The sequence below is a fragment of the Apodemus sylvaticus genome, chromosome 5 (assembly GCF_947179515.1).
Source record: "Apodemus sylvaticus chromosome 5, mApoSyl1.1, whole genome shotgun sequence".
Classification (NCBI taxonomy): Eukaryota; Metazoa; Chordata; class Mammalia; order Rodentia; family Muridae; genus Apodemus; species Apodemus sylvaticus.
In genome coordinates, this window is record NC_067476.1 from 48,215,152 (window position 1) to 48,241,439 (window position 26,288).

Genomic DNA, 26,288 nt, shown 5'->3' on the forward strand with positions numbered 1-26,288 from the left:
TACATACATAAATTTATTTAAAAAAATATGTGACTAAGAGTCCTCATTCTAGTATCATTATCAGTGGTAAACTACCTACACACTTAAGTTAATAATAATTTTTGGTGAAAAATCCTAGAGGCATGTTTGGAAAACTTAGTATGATTTGTTGTATACAAACTTAGCATTATAGTGTTTGTTTTTAGATTGTAATGTCACCTGCAATATAGCCTTTAGTTTGTTGTGTACTTGGAGATCCTCTTTCCTACAAATTTTATAAACCAAGTAGATCACTGTGCATAATATGATCTAAGAAGAGATTAGTAAACACCCATGTATTCTCTATATTTGCAATAGTGTATTATATACAGAATAATATATATAAAACCATTAAGAGTAAACAGATAATGTGTTTATTCTCTTTGTTTCTGGTGTTCTCCATCCCATCGTGCCTCAGATCTCAGTTCCTTTGTCCTATATACTGATATAACTTGGTATCCTGATGATTTTCCCTTTGACATGAGTTCAGCATTTGTTAATGTCAGTATATGAGGCTTATATCTACATAATGACTTGTTTATTCATGCTGATAACGGGGCAGCAATGTAAAAGCAGCAGTACCTAACTCTGTTAAGAAATCAGCGTCATGGTGTTGGTAAGCTTTCTAACCTTTGATACCTGAAGACTTAATGCCTGCCAACATTATCTTTTCCCCTCTGATCAGGGCATTGCCTCTTACCAAAATACAAATGCCTCTTGAGTAGGAAGCATCATTCTTAATAACTTACCCGTGACTCTCCTTAATAACCCACAACTCATTCATAATCAAATATTGATAAGAGGAACTTATCTGAGAGTGAATCTGGTGGATCCAAAGATCTCCAGGGTGAACTATTCAGCAGCAAATGAGTCCACTAAGCCTGTGGAGACCTGTAGGAAGCAAGCAGAGAAGGGGAGACCAGGAATATGCAAGGCCAAGGAGGCTGGCAAGAAACTCATCTAATTCCCATTTCCCCCTGTCTTTTCTCCTGTTTTTAATGAACAAAACAAATCCACATGAATACTTTACAAGTCTAACCCAGAGGATATAGCATTCTGCACAATTTCATCCTGGATCAAATTATACAAGAGTTGCAGAGAATAGAGAGAACCCATAGAAATTAACTTACAGAAAATCAAAAGCATGGGAGTGTCAGGTGTAGACCACTGGCTGCTCATTGCAGCTATAGGATTTTAGAATGCATTTATAATCCTGAACCCAACTATTAAACATAAGGCCAAAACTTGTCAAAAATCATACTTCAAGCTGATGATTAAATGTTTTAATAAACTAGAATTTGATGTTTTCACATATACTCCCATTTTTCTCTTCTTACATTTTTTCCCAAGTTCACTATCAAGGTTCTAGGAATACAATGAATAATAAAAAAAAAATACAAAAGAGCTGTTTTCACATAGATACTACAAAAGAAATCTAAGAAGAAATTAAAATAATAAGTTCAATGCCTGTCAAGAGTTTGATGTGGGCTCTCTGGGAAGTACAAATGAAATATAGTATATAGGATGTTGAGTGTTAAGTAATGCTCAGAACTAGAGTAACCTTTTAGCCATCATAGTGAAGGCTGGCAATTGGAGAAGCAGGCACTTTTATACAGCTTACCTAAGGTAAGATGTTGGATATTCATTTAGATGACACACACACACACACACACACACACACACTTAATATTGATGAAGAGCTTGTGCTCACATCTACTGGAAATTCTCAGAGTTAACAACGTCTCAAAGGCAAATTTGAATATCTTTGAAGCCTTCTCTCCCTCTGCACTGTAGCAGATCCTACATCAGATAGAGGGCTAATATCCAATATATATAAAGAACTCAAGAAGTTAGACTCCAGAAAACCGAACAACCCTATTAAAAAATGGGGTACAGAGTTAAACAAAGAATTCTCACCTGAAGAACTTCGGATGGCGGAGAAGCATCTTAAAAAATGCTCAACTTCATTAGTCATTAGGGAAATGCAAATCAAAACAACCCTAAGATTTCATCTTACACCAGTCAGAATGGCTAAGATTAAAAATTCAGGAGACAGCAGGTGTTGGAGAGGGTGTGGAGAAAGAGGAACACTCCTCCACTGCTGGTGGGGTTGCAAATTGGTACAACCACTCTGGAAATCAGTCTGGCGGTTCCTCCGAAAACTGGGCACCTCACTTCCAGAAGATCCTGCTATACCACTCCTGGGCATATACCCAGAAGACTCCCCACCATGTAATAAGGATACATGCTGTACTATGTTCATAGAAGCCCTATTTATAATTGCCAGATGCTGGAAAGAACCCAGGTAACCCTCAGCAGAAGAGTGGATGCAAAAAATGTGGTATATCTACACAATGGAGTACTATTCAGCCATTAGAAACAATGAATTCATGAAATTCTTAGGCAAATGGATGGAGCTAGAGAATATCATACTAAGTGAGGTAACCCAGACTCAAAAGGTGAATCATGGTATGCACTCACTAATAAGTGGTTATTAACCTAGAAAACTGGAATACCCAAAACATAATCCACACATCAAATGAGGTACAAGAAGAAAGGAGGAGTGGCCCCTGGTTCTGGAAAGACTCAGTGAAACAGTATTCGGCAAAACCAGAACGGGGAAGTGGGAAGGGGTGGGTGGGAGGACAGGGGAAGAGAGGGGGCTTACGGGACTTTCGGGGAGTGGGGGGGCTAGAAAAGGGAAATCATTTGAAATGGAAATAAATTATATCGAATAAAAAAATTAAAAAAAAAAGAATTGCCAAACTAATACAGACAAGAGCACTAGCCTGCACTGATGTAGCAGAAGACATGAAGGTTAAGGGAAGATCCAAAAATGCCACTGTGTGGTGATGTATGATTCAGAATGTCAGAAGAAACAACATAACATGGATAAACAAAGAGATAGGTTTGAACTTAGATCACAAAGCCTAGATATGGAAACCCAATAAAAATGTTAAGATTTGCTTCCAGTTTCTGTCTGTGGCTGGAGCTGCTCCTCTGCCACAGGGCTCCATACCAAGGTGGTACAGAGAGATAGCTAGCCTGGGGGGGGTGCAGACAGGTCTGTGAACATCGGAAGGACCACCCCTAATGCTCAGAAGAACTTCCCAGAACTCTTAGCCTGCTATGGGATCCTTCCAGGTTCTGTCTGCAGCTGGAGACCAGCCTCTGCCAGGGCTCCATACACAGGTGGCACAAGGAGATAGCTAATCTCTCAGGAGTGCATACAGACCTGTAAGTGCATGTAGGACCACTACTGCCGCACAGAGGAACCTGCCTATAACCATCAGGACACAAGAATGGAGGGGCTGCCTGGAACAGGAGTCTTCTGCTTTCTGTCTGTATCCAGAGCTGATCTTGGTCCACAGAGATATATGCACAAATACCACCAGGAGAGAACTGGTCTCCTAGGAGTGCTGACACACCTGTGAGCACAGGTAAGACTACCACTTCTCTTCAAATTCCTGTCCCAAGAGGGACCCACTCAGAGTCATCAGGACATAGGAACCAAGAATCAGCTGGGGACAGGATCCTTCTGGTTTCTGTCTACACCCCAGAGCTGACCCAGTACCACAGCTCTCCATACCTAAATTCCTTCTGGAGAGAACTGGTTTCCCAGGAGTACTGACACACAGGCTTGCAGAAGGGACAAGCCACAGTTAGAGACAGCAAGACCAGCTAACAGCAGAGAAAACCAGATTGCAACAGGCAAGCACAAGCACATAAACAACAGAAACCAAGGCTACTTGACATCTTCAGAACCCAGTTCTTCCTCCACAGCAAGTCCTGGTTACCCCAACACACCAGAACATCAAGACTCTGATTTAAAACCACATCTCATAATGATAATAGAGGATTTTAAAAAGGACATAAATAACTCCCTTAGAGAAATACAAGAAGACACAAGTAAACAGGTAGAAGATCTTAAAGAGGAAACAAAAAATCCCTTAAATAATTACAGTAAAACACAACCAAACAGGTGAAGGAACTGAACAAACCATCCGGGATCTAAAAACAGAAATAGAAACAATAAAGAAATCACAAAGGGAGACAACCTTGAAGATAGAAGACCTAGGAAAAAGATCAGGAGTCATAGATGCAAGAATCACCAACCGAATACAAGAGATAGAAGAGGAAATCTCAGGTGCAGAAGATACCATAGAAAACAATGATACAACAGTCAAAGAAAATGCAAAAGCTCTTAACCCAAAACATCCAGGAAATCCAGGACACAATGAGAAGACCAAACCCAAGGATAATAGGGATAGAAGAAAGTTAATATTTCCAACTTAAAGGGCCAGAAAATATCTTCAACAAATTCCTAGAAGAAAACTTCACTAAACTAAAGAAAGAGACACCCACAAACATATAAGAAGCCTACAGAACTCCAAATAGACTAGACCAGAAAATAAATTCCTCCCTTCACATAATAATCAAAATACCAAACATACTAAACAAAGAGAGAATATTAAAAGAAATTAGGGGAAAAGGTCAAGTAGCATAAAGGTAAGATTATCAGAATTACACCAGACTTCTCACCAGAGACTATGAAAGCTAGAAGATCCTGGGAAGACCTCATACAGACCCTAAGAGAATACAAATGCCAGCTCAGATTACTATACCCAGCAAAACTCTCAATTACCATAGATGGAAAAACCAAGGTATTCCATAACAAAACCAAATTTACAGAATATCTTTCCATAAATCAAGCCCTACAAAGGACATTAGATGGAAAAATACCAACACAAGGAGGCAAACTACACTCTAAACCAAAAAGAAGATAAGCACACAAATATAAAAATAATGTCAAAAATGTTAACATTTGATGTTTGCTCTGTGTGTGTGTGTGTGTGTGTGTGTGTGTGTGTGTGTGTGTGTGTAAAGGGAGTGGTGTCATATTTCCTGGGCAAAGGTTCTGTACCTGTGGGTTGCAACCCCTTTGGGGTGGCCTATTAGATATTAGATATTCTGTATATCAATATTTATATTACAATTCATTTTGTTACATTGCAATTTGTATCAGTAACCTAAATTACAGTTACAAAGTAGCAACAAAATAATTTTATACCTGGGAGGGTCACCACAACATGAAATAGTGCATTAAATATTAGCAGCATTTAAAAAGTTGAGAACCTTCTTAATAGACTAAGAGAAGACTGACAGGCAAAGTAGCTTCCCCTGGGAACAACAGCATCTCTATCCTTATGCTTCTAACTCAACAATAAATGATATGAATCACTCTTTTAGCCATTCATAAACATATTAAGCAATTACAGTATTCCAGGCTCCATGCTGACTATACACAGAAATTTAGGCAGAAGCAGCTGGCGTACAATACAGATAAAATTAAATTGTACCCGTTTTCCTTTGGGATGGCCAAGAGCTACCATTGGAAGACAAGTGCAAATTTCAGACAGTCATGACTAAGATTTTCATAGAGCTCATGATATAACTCACAAAGGCCCTTTGCTCCACAACCTTTTCAGACACACATGTCTCATACTTAGCATTGAGCACACATCTCTTGAAGGACAGCTGAGCAAAACATCACTAAGCTCTTTCAGGTAACATTTAGGGAACTCTGGGATTGCCACATCTGTTCTCTTGCACGTACACGCCCAGCCATCTGTTCCTTTCACTCAACATGGCAGAATCCTATTCCATGAGCTGGATTTTCACTTCTCAATATAGAACTGAGTATCTTACGTCATGGTCCAACTGACTTCCTGATAATAAATCACTGACTTTGGATTTGTAAGAGACAACAAACATCGACTTTGTTGTTAGCATATGTAAAACATTGTCCACTCGATGGACTATATATTTTAATGACCAATAAGTGTCCTAAGGCTTCAGAGGAGAATGTCCTGAAGGATAATCTTTTAATCCATTATCGCTTATGGCCTGAGAAGCTGGTGCCCAGATTAAATGCAATGTGATTTATGCTATGGTAAGTAAATCTTTTCTTGAAGTCTGAGAAGTGTTTTTAAATGAGTAAACCAAGTCTTTCTAACATCATTTTGAAGCTTGTGACATTTCGTCCTAGTTTTACCGTGGAGACGATTCCTTGGCAATGTGTTGAGAAGCAGCGTGAGTTCACCCTGAGTCTTTGATTATGTTTAATAGCTTCACTGTCAGACGGTGAGTCATGATCTTTCACTTCTGTTTAACAGTTTGTATTTACACCTCTTTGCATTTGATAAAAAGCAGTGATGAGCTCTGCTCATTGACAATGATGACTCCTGTATTTTAATCAGTGCAGAAGAAAAAATAAAATAGCTTAATAGGGTGGAGAATCCCTGCCTCCCACCACTTTAAATTGTAGGAGTTCTGTACACACCCATGTAGAATGACTGTGCCATTAAGTGTCAGCCAGTCCATCATCTGATTTTCATGAGAAGGTTTCCATTCCTTCTATGAGCCTAGATTTAACAAATGAGATTGAGAAAATAATTATCTTTTTTATTGCAATCATAGCTGACATAAACATTCATCAGCGTGTCTTTGTAGAAGTCAATCTAATGGGAGGAAATCAAATCTGTCTGATTCTTTCCCTAATTCAGAAAGGCTGGATATGTCCAGCAGTAGGGTGTGGTCAAACCACATAGGCTCTAAGAAAAGCATCCAGTAAGAAGTGAACCTGATATTTCTAAAAAGTATCTAAAGATCATTTCTCATTTAGGCTGTCTTAAAATTTTTCTTCTGGAAATTTTAAACCTTGGGTTTTGTTTGCTTCTTTTATTAACAATGATATCCTCACTCAAGCCATAGCAGTCTGGGAAGACGTTTCTTCTTTTCATGGTGAAAGCAACTTGGACTTGGTACCTGACTACAGGGTCCTAGCCTATAAGGTCCAGTAGAGAGAGATGAAGTATTGGTAAAAGACAAAGGTAGTTGGTTCTTTGTGCACACGGCCAGATGTAAATGTGTCAGCTTTGTAAGAAACATAGGTAGAATGTAAATATGGAACATGCCCTAATGGCCTGTGTTGGGTCACGTGGTACCCAGATGATGTGTTGTTGTTGTTGCTGTTGTTGTTGCTGTTGATGTTGTTGTTGCTGCGGCTATTTTGAGAAGCTCTGTGGAGCCTTCAAGAGGAAAGTTTTAATGAGAGAAAGTGGGTGCACATAGGCAGTCTTATGACTACTTGCCTTGATGAACTGCACCATCAGTCTGTCAAACAAAGGAAGTCCCACCTCTCTTGATTTGCTTCTTGTCTGGTATGTGAAAAAAAAATCTAGTACAACCACTCAACTTTGCAGACATAAGCAACATAGATGGATGACTATGGCTATGCTCAAATAAAACTTTATTTATAAAAACAGTAGTAGGATATGGATTCTGAACCATAATGTGCTGATACCTAGAGAAAGAAACCACCTCCCTTGGGATATATTTTGGCACATTCCTAAAGAAATAGTGACTATATGTCTTGACCTTTCCATACATTGAAAATGACCCTTTTTTGGTTTTTTACAGTTTCTTTAGATTTTGACAGTGTACATACAATTTTCCATAACACCAAGCCATCATTCAAGCCGTACCCCAAGTCATAACAGTACCCTAAGAACCAACAGTCATAGGGTAAAGGACAGAAAATGATCAGATGGGATAATGGCAGAGATATCACACTGTTATATTTCATTGCATTTCATCAAATTTTAACAATGTAGGGTAAAGCACACTGAAGCAGAAGGAGAGAAGGCTGTCTGATTTTTAGGAAGGATTAAAACAAGTGAAATATCTTTTCAATATAGCCATTCCAAAGAAGAATCCACTCAAGCACTAACTGACACAGAGCTTGGGATGATTGGGCACTACCTTATAGGCAGTTCAGGGAGGAGACACAACCACAAGGAATAGTTACTTCCTGAGTGAGAACTGACAGCAAGCATGTGTGTTGGGTGAGAACATGCTTGAGGAACCACAGGAAGTAAAAGCAGGGGTAGCAAGTAAGACAGGGTCCAGGAGCCCTGCAGGAACACAGAAACTTGTGCTACAGGTGGCTTGTTCAGTCACTCATGTTCTTCCCAGAACCTCTAGTCACTGGGTTATTGCAACATTTAATAAGGCACCTCGGAGTGTGTAACCATATTTATAAGGAGCCAGTCAGGAATAACTCACCGGATACCACTGCAGAGATGGGGAAGAAATATAATGACAACCCAAGATCCAGGCAGGGGCTGACTAAATTGGAGCTGAAGGCATTGTACTCATATCTGCCAGAGCTGTGACAACCTAAAACGAGTTCTTCCTGCATAAAGTCCCATTCATACCTCTGTATGAAAATGAGACATCATGCCTAATACTGTATTATTCTGTGCATCTTCTCTTCTGGAAGTCATATTGCCAGGCCCTTTTGCCACATAAGGAACCTTTCCCTGTTGAAAGAGTTTGAGGTGCACTGAGAATTTAACTTGGAAACTGAATCTGGGGAATGAAAGAGAAGACCAATGAGAGCAAATAGGGATGATGCGCAGTCGGCGTGTCACGTCGGCATGAGTTGTGTTAATATAGATGATTTCCAGTGAAGAGAATAGAGCAGTGTGTGTGTGTGTGTGTGCTCGCGCGCGCGCGCGCGCGCGCGCGCGTGTGTGTGTGTGTGCATTCCATATGCATATACATATATTCAAATGCCAAAGTCATTTCTACGTTTTGTAACAAATAAAATTAAAAGAGTACTTGAGGAGGGGTCTATGAAGGCCTACAGATGCAAAACATAGTACCCTTACAGGCATGAGAAGACCTGTGTGTGTGACCGTGGACACCATTATGCAGTGTATCATTCACTGTCGATTTTGCAAAAGTGATATACGTGTTTTGTTTTGTTAATGAGGTGAAGGCTCCCCCATTAATGGAGAATGACTGTTACCCACCCACCTCCCAGTTAGTTGCTTCTTTGAGTAAGATTTGTCTGACAGGAAAACTGTACCACTGTTCCAAGAAATGACCATATGCCAGGTGAAAAGATGCTCTGAAGACAAAGAAAAGAAAGCCTTTGTCTTAGAATTTCATAATACTAGGACACAGTGGGAAAGGATGTCTCATACTCATCTTTGGCAGAGCTGTAAATGCAGAGGAACCCAGTTTGGGACAATCAGACTGAAGTGAGCCACAGTGACACTTAAATCACACAGTGCTCACTTTCCCAGACAGTGTGAGCAGTGACAAACTCAAGTGGCTGTGGCTAAGATCCGTGTTAGCTCATCTACCTACAAGCTAATTCTGGGGAGAAAAAAAAAATAGCCATACAAATACCTGTTCAAATTTGTCTCTGCATGCAGACCACTGGAGGGTAGAAGGCTTGTTGTAGAATCGGGAAAAACAATTGCAATAATATAGCTGGATTTGAAAAGTATGAAATGCGTGCAGCATGCACTTTGTGTGAAGAAAAATAAAATACAGGAAAACTAAAACAATAGCACAATCCTGCACCCTGTCCAGATTAAGCTACTACTCAGAATCATGCCTCTAACGGGGACTTACAATTGGGCCGGCTATTGAAGCTTAGCCATGCTAGGCCAGAAGGCCCTCTCAGCAGCCTCACTGAACCTCTCAGAGTCTGAGCAGACAAAGTCAGGCAACAAAACATGCAGGTCTCTCTTGAGACAGGATCCTCTTCCCAACCATCTTCTCTTCTTGTGGAAATGTGAATTCACTTCCTAAATGCTTTGTCTTGGTTTCAGATAAACCACTGTTTTCATTGTAGCAAAGTAGGTCAGCAAAGCTTCTGAAAGTTTGACTCTCTGGTTGCAGCGTTTATTCAGAGTGCCTCATGACAGACCAGTGTGGAGCCTCCTAAAGAAGATTCCCCCAGTGTACATTCGCTTATCTTCTCCACTCAATTTGCGCTGTGATAAACTAGATTCCATAAGTTCTGTGCCTGCTTTATACAATAGGAGATTGGAAACGAAATGAATACTTGAGAACAAAGGCAATAAAATATTATTATGGCTGATGGAGGAATGATTTCTTTCAAATGTCAATTGCTTAGAGCAGGGTTTTAGTAAAAATCAAATAATAAATGGTTACGATATTGGCAGCGTATTCTCTTATTGATCTTCTATGGAAATCAGATTCCAGACAGGCAGGAAAGAGCCTGCCACGCTAAAGACCGTATTCCAGGGCAAGTGTCTGTGATGAACGATTATCAAGTCTCTTACTGCTTACAGTACATTTTCAGAAGCACCCTGATACTTGGGCTCATAACTTTTTTATGTTACTTGATTTCTAGATTCTATAGGTCAATAAAATTGAAGAGTGAAGGTTTTATGGCCCAGAATAAGGTTATGCCGCAGCCAAAGTCTCTTATGTCTGCATTAGTCTTATCTGGGGAGTTTATTTAAAAGAGATTCCCAGAACTTCATCCTCTGACACTTCCACACAGAGGTTAAGGAGAGTCTTTGATTCTGTATTTACACACAATAGTTCATGTACCAGGAGGATTATTGATGGTTGTTTGAGGAAAAAAAAAAGATGCAACGTGCTTTCGAGTCCAAGAAAAAGGACCAGAAAGTTAAGAGGCTGAAAACAGCTGAAATCCGATCTGAGATCAAGTCTGATTCAGAGAGCCAATAACCTTCTGAAAAGAGAAGAAAGGGGTGAAAAGAGATATTTGTATGGCTGAGGAACTTACCTTGTTCATTACCTCACCCAAATCGCAAGTCCACAGCATAGACACAGACCCCAATCCCAGTGGTCTCTGATGCACCCTATGCATTTAATATTCTGCTTCTCGGAAATCAAGGCAGGCTTTTTTAAGCAGCACTAAACTCTCAAGGACATGAGCCTCTCATCACCTGAAAACAACCACTGCCAAGCGCTTAACTTTACCACCTACACACAGCGTGTTTGGAAACATCTGGATGGTGTATGCAGTCTGCATCTATCCAGATGTGGCAGCTTTGTGAGTCTTCTACACATTCCAGCCTTCTGTTTCAGCGCACATTCCTGTACTTGAATGGTCAATGTTTGGTGAAGACATATTCAGGTTTGGAGTGATGGGGCACTCTGGACCGCACAGTCCTGGTTTCCAACAGATGCAACCCCAGTAAGTATACAAATAAGATTTGTAACTTAAATATTCAAATTCTGAACAAGGTTTCCTCTGGAATCATGTTACACATGGTGTGGACTTCTCCAGCCAGTCCACAGAAGGCTCCTCAGCTATAAGATATCTGGCATGGGGTAGACCTAAACACCTAGGTGAGACCTGGAAGCCGATTGCTTCTGTGAAGCTGGGAAGCGCAGCATTTTGAGATCAAGATTGCATGTTTTCTTCTATTATTAATTCTATTGCCGTCTCCCTGGACCTCTTCGTCTGTTCCTCCCTTTCCCTCTGGAGAATTCTGTGTCCCCAAGTCCTCCATTCCTATGGTCAAAACTCATATTTCTAAATGCAGTTGTCTGAACTAAATAGAGATGGAGAGATATAGATAGAGAGATATAGATATATATGTAGAGATAGAGAGAGAGAGTAGAAAGATAAAGATATAAAGATTTCTTAACATATTTGGCCATAACATTTCAAGAAATATTTGTCATTTGGAAGAGACTGACACAGACACTCTTTCACTAGAGAGTCTTAACTACTATAGTGGCAGTCATATAGTGGTAAGTATAGTAACATCATACTTACACAGGAACCTACATATTCTCATACTTCCAGAGAAAAGAAGATTTTCCATAGGCTGGATGTAGGAATCTCTGAGGCTCTCTTCAGGGACCCTGCTTGCATTTAGAAGACCATCCACTTCTACAATTTCACCTCTACATTTTTCAATTTTGCACAGCTCATGGGCTTTGGCTCAGAGGTAGGCAGGCAGGAAGTCAGTGAGATCGCCACTATCATTGCTGTGGAAGGATCTTTGGAAGAAGCAAAGGGGGCAAACATTTGAGCAAATGGAATGTGTCCAAGTCTAGTTCTGCTACTACTAAGAAATGTATTGGCTCACGCAGACAAGTATTCATGTTGAGTGTGCAAGTCCACACCAAGTGCTGGTAGTAAGCCCCGTGTTAGTTTACACGGAAGGGTGTTTCTCAGTCATAGGCTGTGATCAGTAGGGTTCCATGTGGTATTCATCTCTAATTCATTTTGATGCAGCTCTCTAAAATGCCAGTCTTCAGTGGCACAGAAAAGGGATTTGAAATATGCATTGTTTTGCTGTAGACTGAATTAGCGAATGACTCACCTATCTGTGGGGGGTGGTGGAAGAAATCATTTCACACCACTGCTCTCTGTTGATGCATTCAACCAGAGAACCTCTGCAGAGAGGGAAAGGCATAATCACTGAGGAATTTAGGAGGCAAAAAGGAAAGAAACTGTGTGGATGCGCAAGAAAACCTTGATCAGAATTCATCTGGAAGGAAGAGCCAATTCACTGCATTTACTGCAGAAGCTCATACTCATGGGCTCCTTTCTGCTCTCTTTGTAAGAGTGGAAAATGTCTTTTTCTAATGTCAGGGCACAGTGGATGAGAAGAGTAAACAGAGGGTCTTCTTCTCAGGCCCAAATAACTAGGTTCAGGTTCCATCTTTTCAGCACCCCCTCAGCCATCTTGCTTAGGACAAAGTCCTTGTTCTCTCAAGCATCCTTCCCGTCTGTAACATGAACTAACAACAGTTATTACCATCCACTCCCTCAGAGGAAGTGATGAGGAACAATTCATTGTGAAGGAGCCTGGCACACTAGAGCATTTGCCAAGTGGAGCTATCATTAGGTTGAAAGAAATAAGTCGGCGGTGGCCTGTTCAGTTGAGTGTAATAACAAGTTGTGTGAATAGCATCTTAGTCTGCCCACCCAGACAGAATCATTAAATTCTAAGCCTGCTCCGTTGTCCACACGATCATAGGTCTAAATTTACGAGATATATTGCTTCTCGATGCTTCTGCTCAGTGATGTCAGGTTTCTTACAGTAGATTAGTCACATGCCGGGGAAAGATGAGTGATTAGTCATATGGAAGGTTGTGACCGTTTCCCTCATAATCTTAGCACAACACTGATTGCAATCTGAAAAAGACAAGGGCTCCTTTCCCAGCTAGGCCTTGTGTATCTGGAGGTCAGCCTGGGGTTGATTTGACTTGATTTCCTATTTGCCTTCTCATCAGATAGTGTAGCTGGCTCATGGACGTTCGGGATATGCCTTACAAAGCCAGCCTTCAGTCAGTCCATGATTCTAGTTCCCACAGGGAAGAGGACACGTCCTGACTCCAGCTCTGCCACGAGCTTCCTTTTCATTATTCTCTGCTACAACTCGCTTGCTGCTTGTCCTTCTTTTTTACAAAGCTCCTAATTCACTCAAAAAAAATGCAGAGATGGTTTTTTTACTGAATATGATATTAACAAAAGAAGGTTAACTTCTCTTTTAGCAGGGCAGGCAATTGCTGAAATATGCTAATTTAAATAAGAGGAGGAATAGGATAGGTTTTGTCTTTTTTTTTTTTGTCTTCCCAGTTGTGCTCATCCCATCCCTCTCCCCACTCCTCAAGCTCTGTCAGATAAAGCCATAAAGAGAGCAGGAAATCAAATCCCAGGAGTCCCTGTGAGCCAGCACTGTGCTAGAGTCCAGCCTATATCCGTACATATAATCCTACCTTATAATCACCGATGTGTATCTCAATCTGCCATGCCATCCAAAGGATCATAGGGTTGTTTTTTTTTTCCAAATTTTTACTCCAAGCCTCCATTTTTCTGTGGCCCATCTTTTGTCTTAGGGGCATTCCAATTTTAGTGATAAGACATAGGTGGGGGCATAAAGGAAGTGAGGACATTCAAGGTGTACACCCCAGATCTTACAACTTGATGCTTCTTAAAGGAAGGTCATACTGAGGCCCTTCCAGTATTTCTGTAGGCCAAACATCCTCTGTGATTTTGCTGTCTCTGCTCCCCTCTCACCACTGCCTTCTTTCTGCTACCAGATCCCATGACATCATGTCTTCTAGTGTCTCTTCTTCAGCAGAATACTTGGTGTTCTAGTTGTTGGTCTTTTATTTTGTTTTTGGCTTGATTTTAATTATTCTCTTGATATGGGCATCTCTGTGTTTCTGAGTTTGGTTCAGCGGGGCCAGCAGGTCTCCTTTTAGGTATAGTACACTTCCAAAGCTACTCTGTCAAAGAAGCAGGTTGATGTGTGTCAGGTATTCAGCTTTGTAGCTTTTTTCCTCCTGTAAAGGACAGTAAGCTCTCTAAAAATGTTTTCTGTATAAACACCTAGCTGTGGGATGGGCCTCTGCATTAGGCGTGGCCAGTATACTTCGGGCATTCTTTTTTGTTGTTCTTCTTGTTATTGTTGTTGTTGTTTTGTTGAGTCATAGGTATGCTACTAACTGCTGATTGATCTTAACACTCCATGCTGTGAACATAGTGGAGCATGTGTCCTTATTGCATGCAGGGGAATCCTATGGATATATGCCTAGGAGAGGTATAGCAGGGTCCTCTGAAAGTGTCATGTCCAGTTTTCTGAGGAAATGCCAGAATGATTTCCATAGTGGTTGTACCATCTTGCAATCCCACCAGCAGTGGAGGAGTATTCCTCTTTCTCTACATCCTCGCCAACACCTGCTGTCTCCTGTACCAGGACAGAGAAAAAGGAGGGAGGTAATTGGAGAATGGGTGGAGAAAAGAGGACTTATGGGACATATGAGGAGGGGGGGGGACTGGGAAAGGGGAAAGCATTTGGAATGTAAACAAAGAATTTAGAAAATAAAAATAAATAAGTAAATAAACAAATAAATAAAAACATTCCATTAAATAAAAAAAAAATTAAAAAATTAACACTCCATGCTTTTATTTCCTCTGGTTTCTCATCTGTAAAGCAGGGTTTGGTACAGAGCAGAAAATGGGAAGGAATGCATGAAGTCTAGTAGTTTATAGAGTAAAGAAACTTGTTTAGGCACATGGCCCTAGCAATTGGGGGGAATTGGGATGATTCATCTTGTAAGGGTCTGGTGCTTTATGTTGCGGAAGCAATCGGAAGATTGGTCGTGCATGTGAGGAGGGAGACCAAACTGAGCCCTTTAAGAAAGCATCAATTTATTTTTAAGGGCTCTTCACCCATGACAGGAAAGCTTCCACCAGACTCCATGCCGTTGACGCACAAGCATTGAAAGAGGGTTCAAACATCAATCTGGGCACAACCCGCTTGACCCTCACATCCAAGGAATGCGCTCCACTGCCGCACTTCCTGGTGTTCCGTTGTGAACTAGAACAGAAAGCCTACAGCTCCTTGCTTAGAAAACGCTACAAGACCCTGATCTGTACATAAAGCATTCAACCCTGTGCCTGGCCCACAGAAAACAACCATGTATTTTCCAAGGCAACCTAAGCTCTAAATGGTAAAATGAAAGAGTTAATAAAGTCGTGAAGGAACAAGAAGACACTGGGTCAGAGAAGCCTCTACTCACAACACATTCTTAGCAGCAAGCCAGAGCCTGGCAGAGCAGAGCCGGAAACACATGGACTTGGTATTTTTGCACAGTACCATCTTGAGCTGTTGCAGCTTCTCTCCTTACCCTGACAAGAATCTAGAGGAAATCAACTCCAGGGGTGGGTCAGGATGCGCATGTGAGTGTGCTAAAGGGCAATGCAGAACTGTTGGCAATATGTGGCTCTGTTTTCTTGCAAAGTACATATATTGCTATAATGGGAGAACTCGGAGCTTCCATAGATTTGCATTGATTTTGTGCCCATGTAGGCTTCTTAGGGGGCTGTTACAGCTGAGCCACTGTTTCAAGGGTTTGTTTTCTTAAGTTTAACTGCTCTTAGGCAAAGAGCATGAAAAATACATGACTGGGCTCAGACTTATTTAACTCAGTTTTTCTGCTGTCACTGGGGACTAGAACCAAGGTACTTGTTAAAAAGTCTAAGTAACTGCCAAGAAGGTCATTAGATGAGGATGCTCATGTAAGGAGACAGATACACTTAGAATATGTCACACAGAAATTAAACAGAAAATTTATCGCCACAGATTGGGTTTCGCTGTGTGGCTTTCTTTTAGAAAATTTAGGGGAAACCTAACACTTCTTTAACCCTCCAATTAAAGCAAAAAAAAAAAAAAAGACCTCTTTCATGATAAACTAATGTGACAGAACTGATTTTTGGCCGGGGGTACAGTTCATAATATGAAAATGACCGTAACTGTGATGGCTGAGGCGCTTGTATGAATTGTGGACAGTGCAAGAACCACGGGTGTGAGGGAACGAATTGTTTTGATGAATGAGGGAGCTAGATGTCACAGTAGCAATTGTCCCCTATAATAATCAGGCCAGCCTACTACCTGCAACACGCTGAGCAAGGAGGTGATCAGGGACACAGCGATGCATTAAAGCGGCAAGGAGGATCTGCCACAAACCAGGCTCACATCACCTTTTTTTTTTAAATATAAAGTAAAATGCTGAGCTGTGTGAAGTCCCGTTTCTTTTCCTTTATGTATAAACAATTATCTTCTATTAAATCAGATCAGTGTTGCCCTATACATTTCTTAAGACATATGCTATAGTACAGAATAATAGTTGGCTATTGTAAGAATTTGACTTCAATACTTTCTTAAGCCACCTAGTAAATATAAATCTCATTTTATAATCTGTGCACTGGGTGCTTAATAAGTATAATGGGAAAATATTATACATTTCTATAGAGTGAAAGAATAAGAAAACAGGGATATCACCCTTATTATTGACACTCACGTTGTAAAGGACATATACTATTTTTTACCGTCGACACCATTGCATATACTAGAGATGGTATTCTAGATACAGAGCATTTAAAGTGGGAGTGCAGCAGGTGCCTTGTAATTCAGTGCTCTGTGTTCCCAGTTGATCGTAGATGCTCTGAGAGCTTAAGGCACATGCACCAGCAGCATGATTCTAAAGATGTACAAATCTTTATCAAAGGCAAAGAGAATATAAAACAATGAAGAGCATTGATTGCATAATGGTGGTTTATCTATTATAGCATTTTTCAATAATAAAAAGAAACCCAAGTTTTACTCTTTATTTTTCTTCTGGAGCATAGGAGAGGGTTTTGTTTTTGTTTTTGTTTTCATTTTGTAAGTATGACACTAGATAATACAAAGGTTGAACTTCCTCAGGACCTTGGTATTAGCTGATCCTCCCTTTCTGAAGAAATGGCATACATGGAAAGGGGCTACCTTCTTAAAAGGTTGAACATGGCTTATTAGAAAGAATGCATTTCAAGTCAGAAGATTCACCACATTTGTCTCCCATGCATTTATTTAATTTTATTCATTCTTATAGTGTTGTTCAGCGATGAAACAAAATAAGGTATTTTTCCTGAAGACATTTAAAGGAGAAAAGGAAATTGCGTGGAAGAGCTGATATCTGGCAAGCCGGAACACTGAACCAATACTTCATAGCTTTGTAAACAACCAGGGACCCACAAGCCCCTGATATTTCATAGACATCCTTTTGTCATTTTGCTCCAAGCCATTCAGGAAGAGTACAGTTTACCATATGGGAGGGAAGACAAGCCATCAGCGCTCTTCTGCCTGAAACATCTTTTACCAGATAAAAAGTTTTTAAAATCCTATAGATATATTCAACCATGATATTTAATCTACAAGTATTTAAGGCACTGTCCAAAATGATAGGCTCTCATGTGTGCTATACATGAGAAGTCTCATGTATGTTACATGAGACTCTCTACCTCTCGGTCATTGTTGACTCTTCATCACAGTTCCCAGAATGTAATACATGCAGTAAAAAAAAAAAAAATCTGGTTAGACTCAGATGTTTGAGTAATCATACATTTGAAGAGGAAAGTCTCCAGGTGCAATGTTTTTCTTTTCCTCTACTAATTAAAGAAAAAGTACTTAATAATACCATATTACATAGGGACTGATAGGTATGGGCTGGATTTTTTAATATGTTATATGAAGCAGACTATTTAAAAATGGCCAACTCTCAACAAACACCCAGTGATTTTCATCTTTCTTTTTATTTTTTGGTTTACATTTATGTCATAATGGTGTGTCACTCAATATCAGATTGAAATTTTAAGTATATCTTCATATAAATCCATTGAAATCTTATCAATACTTACATGAAATTTAGTGAGCATTGTGCTTTTTCCTACTCTGGTTCCTTTGCAATTGAAAGTATCTTTTCTGGGAAAATTGACCATCCTCTTAACAATGCTGAGTATATAAATCCTGCTTTTCCTAGAAAATAGAAAATAGAATTAGAAAGTGAATCTTCTTCTAGCAAGCCCCTATCAACTCAGATCAGCTAAATTTCCAGGAGGGTTTTGAAACCCCTTTAAGAATAGAAGTTTCTGTGTGGGTAGGAAGAGAAGGAGTCTCCAGCAAACAGAAAAAGATGAAGCTTAAGAAAGCATCTGCCATCTGCTACATATGTAGTGGAGCCATGGGTCCCAAGAAGGCTCCATGCCCCAGTGTATGGGAATGCCAGGACAGGGAAGCAGGAGTGGGTGGGTGGGCCAGCAGGGGGAGTGGAGATGGGATAGGGTGTTTTCAGAGGGGAAACCAGGAAAGGAGATCACATTTGAAATGTAATTAAAGAAAATATATAATAAAAAGTTCTTATTTCAGAGAGAGAGAGAGAAGGAGAGAGAGAGAGAGAGAGAGAGAGAGAGAGAGAGAGAGAGAGAGAGAGAGAGAGAACCTACCGATTCCCTACTTAACCATGGTCCCAAATGCTGGTGGGTAAGAAATTTTAGTCTTCGGGATCTGTTTCCATTTCTTCTCGTTTGGAATTCTTCTCACTCTGTTGTCCAAACTGACCCTCCTCCTGAGCTTTGGGTGGTGCTCCTGCCACAGTCTCAAGAATAACTGGGATGACGGGCATGGGCCACCACACTTGGCCCTAGGCTCCCTCTACAGGCCGGAAAAATCTCTCTCTCTCTCTCTCTCTCTCTCTCTCTCTCTCTCTCTCTCTCTCTCTCTCTCTCTCTCTCTGAGGGACTGTATGTGAATTTTGATTAAATATCTCATAGGAAGGATTTCAGAAGTGACTCCTTTAATTAGCTTAAGCTTGAAACAATGGGGAAAAATAAAAATCCCAAAAAGTCAAAAATTAGTTAAAAGTAACCACCTTTTGCCAACAATTAAGAACAAAAACCAAATAACAAAACAAAAATCCTAACTTTAAAGCACAAAAAGAACTCAGAGTCGTGATTTTTAAAACTTATTACCTTATTTATTTATTTATTTATTTAGCCCAGAGATTGATTAGACCCATCAGCAAGCAGTGAAATTTTCATGTACTTGGTAAATGAAAATTGTTTTTAGTTCCTTCCTAGGAACATCTGCTCTGTAGTCAGAAGTGATCACTTGCTTCCTTCATTACTAAGCTGTACTTATGTTTGACATAGCTTAAGACAACAAACATTCATTAAGTATGCAGACTGTACACAGAACAATACCGGGTTTTCTGACAACTTACAAATGAATAACTAAGTAGACATTATCGTTAATTATAAATTAAATGTTGAAAATTCTATGAAAAAGCCTTGAGAAATTAATATTTTATTATAATTTAATTTAATAATCTTCAGCTGGTTTATCAATGATCAGAAGGGCATAAAGAAACAACTTTGGGTTGGTAGGTTTAATGAGATCACATCTTGTCAATAAACATTTCACTGTATGTGTTGATCTAAATATAGACTAAACAGTATCTGTGGAGACAACTGAGGAGACCAATTATATTATTGTTTTCCTTCTTTGTAAACTACTCAGCACCCAACATAACCATGTTGAGATACTAGTAAAATATGAAAGCACAAAGTTCCTCAAAAGAGCAAATGAAGGTCCTGTAAGCATATCCTGAAGACAAAGGACCATTGTCTTGATGAGCACCTGTGTAGGCCCAGTACTGTGAGCTAACCTGTAGCTAAGAGGCTTTTGCAAGGAACTGGGTGAGAGGTGTTAAGAAATGAAATCTTCTTATACGTCAAAGATATGCAATATATGGTTTGGATCTCCACCTTTGAGTAAGAAAAGGTAATCTACAATCATACATAGAATTACCTCCACTTTCAATAAACAGTCAAGTTTACTGTAATAGAACTATTTAGTCTTTTTTCCCCTTGTATAATGGCTCCAAATACCACTGAAGTATCCATTACACACCAAGTCTCTTTTAAAAAAAAAAAAGAAAGAAAAAAAGAAAAACATTTACCCATCTATTCACTGAATCCAAGTAGTTCCCACTAGAGGTACCAGCATTAGTCCCCGTCACCATTTGCTGAAATTATTCTAGCAGGTTTACAGTCCTTTCTCTTGTATGGGGTTTGCATGTGTTTCATTAGCATTGTTAATAATTCAGGGATGTAGGGTAGCAACTGTTTGCCCAGTGGAGGAATAGTTTTGTACCCAGGCATAAGTATCAGAGGTGCAAATCTAAGCCTGAAGATAGGAATGAATTGCTCCCAGAAATAGTCTTCTAGTGTCCTAGAAGGACTTAAATTAGCATGATGTAAACATGAAAAGCCCTTCTACTTTTTGTTTATGCATCTTGAATACACTTTTATTAATATGTAAAATGAACACATGTTGAGAGTTTAATAATTCTATTCCTAAGTAAACACACTTTTTGATAAAGAAAATAAAAACAATTATTTCCCGTTTTATTCCAAATGAGCTACAGGGCCTAAAACATAACATAGACAATAATGAATGCAAATAAGAAATAAACCCGTAGTTTTCCTTCAGCCCCTGATTTATTAGAACATGAGGGTCTGGAAATAACTAAAGGCATTCTGTGAACTGTGCTGTAACCTAATTGTCTGGGTCTGAACCCAAGATGTCATGGTCCTGACTTTACAATGGTCAGGAAGAGAAGTTTAGGGACAGTAGCATGCATTCTTTCTTTAGGAATTACAGCTCCACCCTGTTTCCCCCCTGGAGAAACCCATCACCAGATAATGTCAAGATGGAGTCATGTGGGTCAAACTCACCGACATGAAAAAGTACTTGTGTAAGAATTTATGTTATTAGTATACTTGTGAGTGCACAAGCGTGGGGCATGGTAGAGGTTGGAGACAGATTGCAAAAGTCAGTTCACTCCTCACTGTGAGGGTATTGGCTATTGAACTTAGGACATCAGGCCTGGAAGCACTTTAACATCTGTGGCAACTTGCCTGCAACCTCCTAGCAAGTTAAAGGAAGAAATTATTTATTGTGCCTTGTGTTTTCATAAGCTTCAGTCCATAGTCCCTGGATCTATTGCTTCTGTTCATGTGATAAAGAAGGATATCACAGCAGCAAAAGCATGGGACAGATGGACAGATGGACAGATGGTATTCAATGTGGCAGATGGGAAACAGACATTAAGGAGGGAACGCGGAAACAAAATGAGACTCCTTTTCTCATGCCAGGCTCTATCTCCTCAAAGATCCAACACCTCTTAAAATAGCATCAGAGCCTGGGAGCCAAGTGTCCACATAATTTCATGGAGGACACTTCACATTGATGGCCCAACAGAAGCCTTTCTCTACCTCCAGAAAACACTTTATGGTGTTATTTGGAAATAAGCAGAGATTCTGGACCGTGTTGAAGTCACCAACTGGATCACTTTGCAAAGTAGCTTAACCATATGCAAAGCCTGTGACGCCAGCAAAATATGTGTTTGTAATGGGCTGGTGCCAGGCTTGCGTGCATCATGATTTCTGCTCACCGTGGGATTATTAGCTAATTGTGTGCACTATTATCTGTATTTGCATGCATGAAGAAAGAGCAGTCACAGGGAAACAGAGGCCATGTAGAAAGTGCTACAAGCATCCTCCCTTTGGGAGCTACAGCAAGGTTGAGTCGAAAAGAAAATGAGAGTCCTTTAAGCATCGCCCCATCAAAGCTGTCTGAAAGGGTAGCATGATGCTCTGAGAGAATGGAAATAATCAGTAAACCTCTCACTCTTGAGCCAAGGTAATTTTAAAAAGGCATGTGTGCCTAAATATTCAGATTTATAACTAATTTATCTAGTTCCTTATTTGCTTTGCCATTTGATTAAATAAAAAATCATAAAGACAAGGAAAAAATACATTTTCTCTGCAGAGCAGCATCATTGCACGGCCAAATACTTGCAAGCTAGCGCTACATGATTTACTTTGGCTCATGGTTTCAGTCGGTTCAGTTCATGATGGTTGGCCTTACACGTAATGGTTTGGGGAGCAGAAGCCATAAGAGAGTTATGAATTTTATGAATGAAAAGAAACAGGCACTGGGAGCAAGAAAGGTGAAGAAAGCAGCCAGGCAGAAAGAAATCTGCAACCAGATGCATTCTCCAAAGACCCCAGTGACTTTCTTCACTCAGCTACGTCCCCCCCCAATGTCCCCAGAACCCTGTAAAACAGAACCACCAGTGGGGGAGCAAACCTCTAAGAAATAAGGTGTTCGTGGTGACACTTCCCATCCAAACTGTAGTGAACCTCAGTGTAAAACTCTGGTGATGTATCTTAGATGATTTTCTTCATCAGGTGAGGGTGGATTCCAAATCAACCTAGATAAGCATTGACAAAATAGTCTGAGACATGTTTCCTGGCATACCCTCCTGTGATCTCCTTCAGAATCTCGGCCTAATGTTCTCACACCTTCTATTGTCTCTCAGTATGGCATCTAAGAAGCATATCACACATTTCTGACCAGTGAAAGCATGTAACCTTGACCTGGCAAGAGGCAACCTTGCAAGCCTCTTCTGTCCAATGAGACAGGAATAGGTTACAAGACATCATTTTTTTAAAGCATTCCAAAGTTTTGAAACAAGCTCTTATCATTATGTCTAGAAAGCAGGCTGCCAAGCCACTGAGCTCCCTTCAACCCTCAGTGGCTGTAGAGATGCTTCTAGCCCTGTGGCTTTATATCCCAAGAGGGGACCTACATAGGACCTGTTGTGACAGCTCTATCAACAGGAAATCAGAATGGAAACCTGTGTCAAAGAAGAGATTTATGAATGGCAGGAGAATCATGTAAAATTCAGTGATCTGAACTCGCCAGTGACCCCAGAGTCTCCGAGTGTCATTTGTATTCATTACTCCAAGGAAATGACACATAACTCAGGGAAAGAAACCTTTCTGCAGAAACTTCAGCCATGTAGAAAATTCACGTGCATTTCCTAACTTGCCATGTTGAGATGAAACCTAGCAATTTATTTGAGGTAAGTCTCTACCAGAAACACCTCCAAAATAAATATGACTTGCTATCTGCATCCCTTAACCCAGGTTGTCTGACAGAAAATTAAATGCAGGGATGGTATCTGTCAAATATCTGAATAAACATAACACTATGGCAATGTGTTTACTCCACGTCCCCCACTAGGCAGTATTTTGTTTTTCTGCTCTGAATGGGAGAACTTAGTTTATTAGCATCTGGTTGGATTTTTTTTCTTTCTGTTTTTGCTATTGCTTTAGGTTTGGGGATTTTTCTAAATCAAAGAAGCCGCAACTTTCTGAAAAATGCTAGATTAAAATCTTCCCACTTAGTATTTATGTTGTTACTTCCTATGAACGTCTGCGGATTGCTGTGACATATGGCCTCCTGCTTCAGAGGCCACGGAATGATGTTGCAATTACAGATCCCCCTGATAAGCAAGGCAATTATTTTGATAGCAGGAGAATTTAGTCTTGAAGATATCAGAACAGAAATTAAAACGTTAGACACTCAAACTGACGAACAGTAAAACAAAGGTTAATCCTATTGGGCCGGGTAGATATTGTGCCTCTGGCAAATTCATAAAATTCAACTTCCCTGGGCTTCGTTATCAGTTAACTCACTCAGGCACCTGAATTTCCCTACTTCTAAAATGTTCTTAAAGTATATGGCAGACGTTTGGAGACAGTAAGATCTGAGTGAGTGTCATAGCAAATGTGAGAAGAGTCTGACAATAGCCAAGGTGCCTTTGAAACCCATCTGCTTCCTCTAAAGCCATCATCAAAACTGAGAGTCTCGTTACCATTGCTATATCATGTTGAAATCATGACCTTAGTCCTCTCAGCACAGCAATATGCTTTCAAAATTACCTGATTTTCTCACCTAATTCTCCTGTAATTGAATCAATTTTTAAATTTTTTTCTGTCAAATCTATCCTTAATAGGGTTGATGGAGCAGGCACGAAATATATTTGGGGCCATATTACATAGTTGGATTCTCTTGGCAGTGTCCGGTGCTCTGGGCCAGGTACCCCTGGGATCCCAGGCCAGCCTTAGCAGGAACAATTTTACAAGTTGGTGAGATCTGAGCCTTGTTGGCATGTTCTCCAGCAGCGCAGACACCACACTGTGTATGTGTGGGGTGTGGTGGGCACTATTAGCCTTCATTCTACAGCACTTCCCATGCCTCACCAAGGCTAAGCAAGGAAGAGTCAAATCCAAATCCCATAAATCTCAGGGTCCTCTTTTCAGTGGCTTTGAGCTTTCGTTCCTATCATCATAAAGTTTATGTACAGTAAAAATTGCTTTCTGGTGTAGGTTTTTATGGCATGTGACAAATGCATACACCTGCATAATGACAGCCACTATTAATATGCCAAGAGCTTCTGTCATCCCAGCCCTACATTCCAACACACAGCTCATTTTTAGTCAAAGTCTGAATCCTTGATGAGTGGAAAACTGTCATCTTAACTCTTTAATTTGGCACTTCCGGAATATCATTACTATGGTGTGGATACTGGATATACTCCAAAGGCCTATGTATTGAGGGTTCTTCCCCATCCTGTGGTGTTATTGGAGGGTGGCAGAACATCCCCAAGGCAGGGCCAACTGGAAAGAAAGTAGTAGGGCACTAGGGTTATGCCCCTGGAAAAGATCCTGAGACTCCATCCCTTCCTCTTCTTATGTCTCTGTCTTCATGTGTCACTTATGACGTAACCAGACCTCCACCACATCCCTCTGATGGGCTGTTACAGGCTGCAAACATGAGGGCAACATAGCCATAGACTGAAACCTCTGACTACATAAATCATGCTTCACCATGGCTCTTTGAAGTGATTTATCTCAGACATTTTGCTATCCAGAAAGTCTACTGGATATTGTCTGGGCTGAATTTCCTGACTCAAAACTATGCACTATGAAAATATCCAAAGAAGATCACATAGTAAATACTCAGTCTTCCTTTTAGTACAATATACTTGACATCCATGTGGTGTTTATACATGGACACACATTGGCAATTTTCTCCATGCAGTGTTGCATACTATTCCATTCCATCTCTTAGGATATATACCTCAGTAAGGGGGTACTGAAATCCAGAATCAGATTCATATGAAAAATACCCAGGATTTTGTGATAATATGGACTTCCATTGCATCATAATTGTCCCTGAGTAAACTTTCTACATTGCATGGTAAGCTTTTCTTTAACCTCATGAGAAAATATCAAGCTCCTTTCAGGCAGGAGACTACACATTTGACACTTTTGCCAGCTATCTATGAGCAAATCTAGTTGTCCAGTGACTTCCTAAGTTCTGGTTTTGCTGTTTGTTGGTTTGCTTGTTTGGTTGGTTTAGCTTTGAGTTTGAGTTATCCATTGTACTGAATAGACATTGATGTTTAATTGTCATTTGCAATTCCCTGAGGACTAAAAGGGTTGCAAACATTTTCATGGACCCACTTGCCACTTCTTCTTTGCCAAGCTATCTAATTCTTTTGATTAGTTTTTTAACTGGTTACTTTATTTATTTACATTTCAAATGTCATCCCCGCTTCCCTTTCTTCCTCCGCAACCCTCCCATCCTTTTTCCCCCTTCCGCCCATTGATATTGTTGTTCTTCCTGTGGGGTTGCAATGCCCTTCAGCTCCTTCAGTCCTTTCCCTAACTCTTCCATTTGGGTCCCCGGATTCAGTCTGATGGTTGACTGAGTATCTGCATCTGCATTACCTGCTGGTAGGGCCTCTCAGGAAACAGCTATACCAGGCTCCTGTCAGCAAGCACTTCTTGGCATCAGCAATAGTATTATTAGGGTTTGGTATCTGCAGATGGGATGGATCTATAGGTAAGGTGGTCTCTGCTCCATTTTATGTCTTTGCCTTTCCTTTGGACAGGAACAATCTGTGTTAAAATTTTGAGATAGATGGGTAGCCCTGTCCCTCAACTGGGGGCAATGACAATCTACTGGATGTGGTCTCTACAGGTTCTATCTCCCCTTTGTCTGGTATTTAGGCTAATGTCATCCCTGGTGGGTCCTGGTTTTTGTTGAGTTTGGTAATTCATTAGATATTGAATAAATAGATAGTTTAACTTAAGATATTTGGAAATAAGTTTTCTAATACATGACAGAAATTTTCATTCCATTAACAAG

General features: G+C 40.2%; 1 protein-coding gene across 2 annotated transcripts in view; it reads left to right on the plus strand.

Moving 5' to 3' along the window:
- The window catches only part of B3galt1 (beta-1,3-galactosyltransferase 1), a 584,427-nt gene that overhangs the window by 456,991 nt on the left and 101,148 nt on the right, over positions 1-26,288 (plus strand). The window contains exon 6 of one of the 2 annotated variants that reach the window (XM_052182620.1): positions 6,068-6,162. The exons of the other annotated variant lie outside the window; for it this stretch is intronic. The gene's annotated coding sequence lies outside the window, so the exon portion shown is untranslated. The remainder of the gene's footprint in view (positions 1-6,067; positions 6,163-26,288) is intronic. 2 annotated transcript variants of the gene reach the window in all.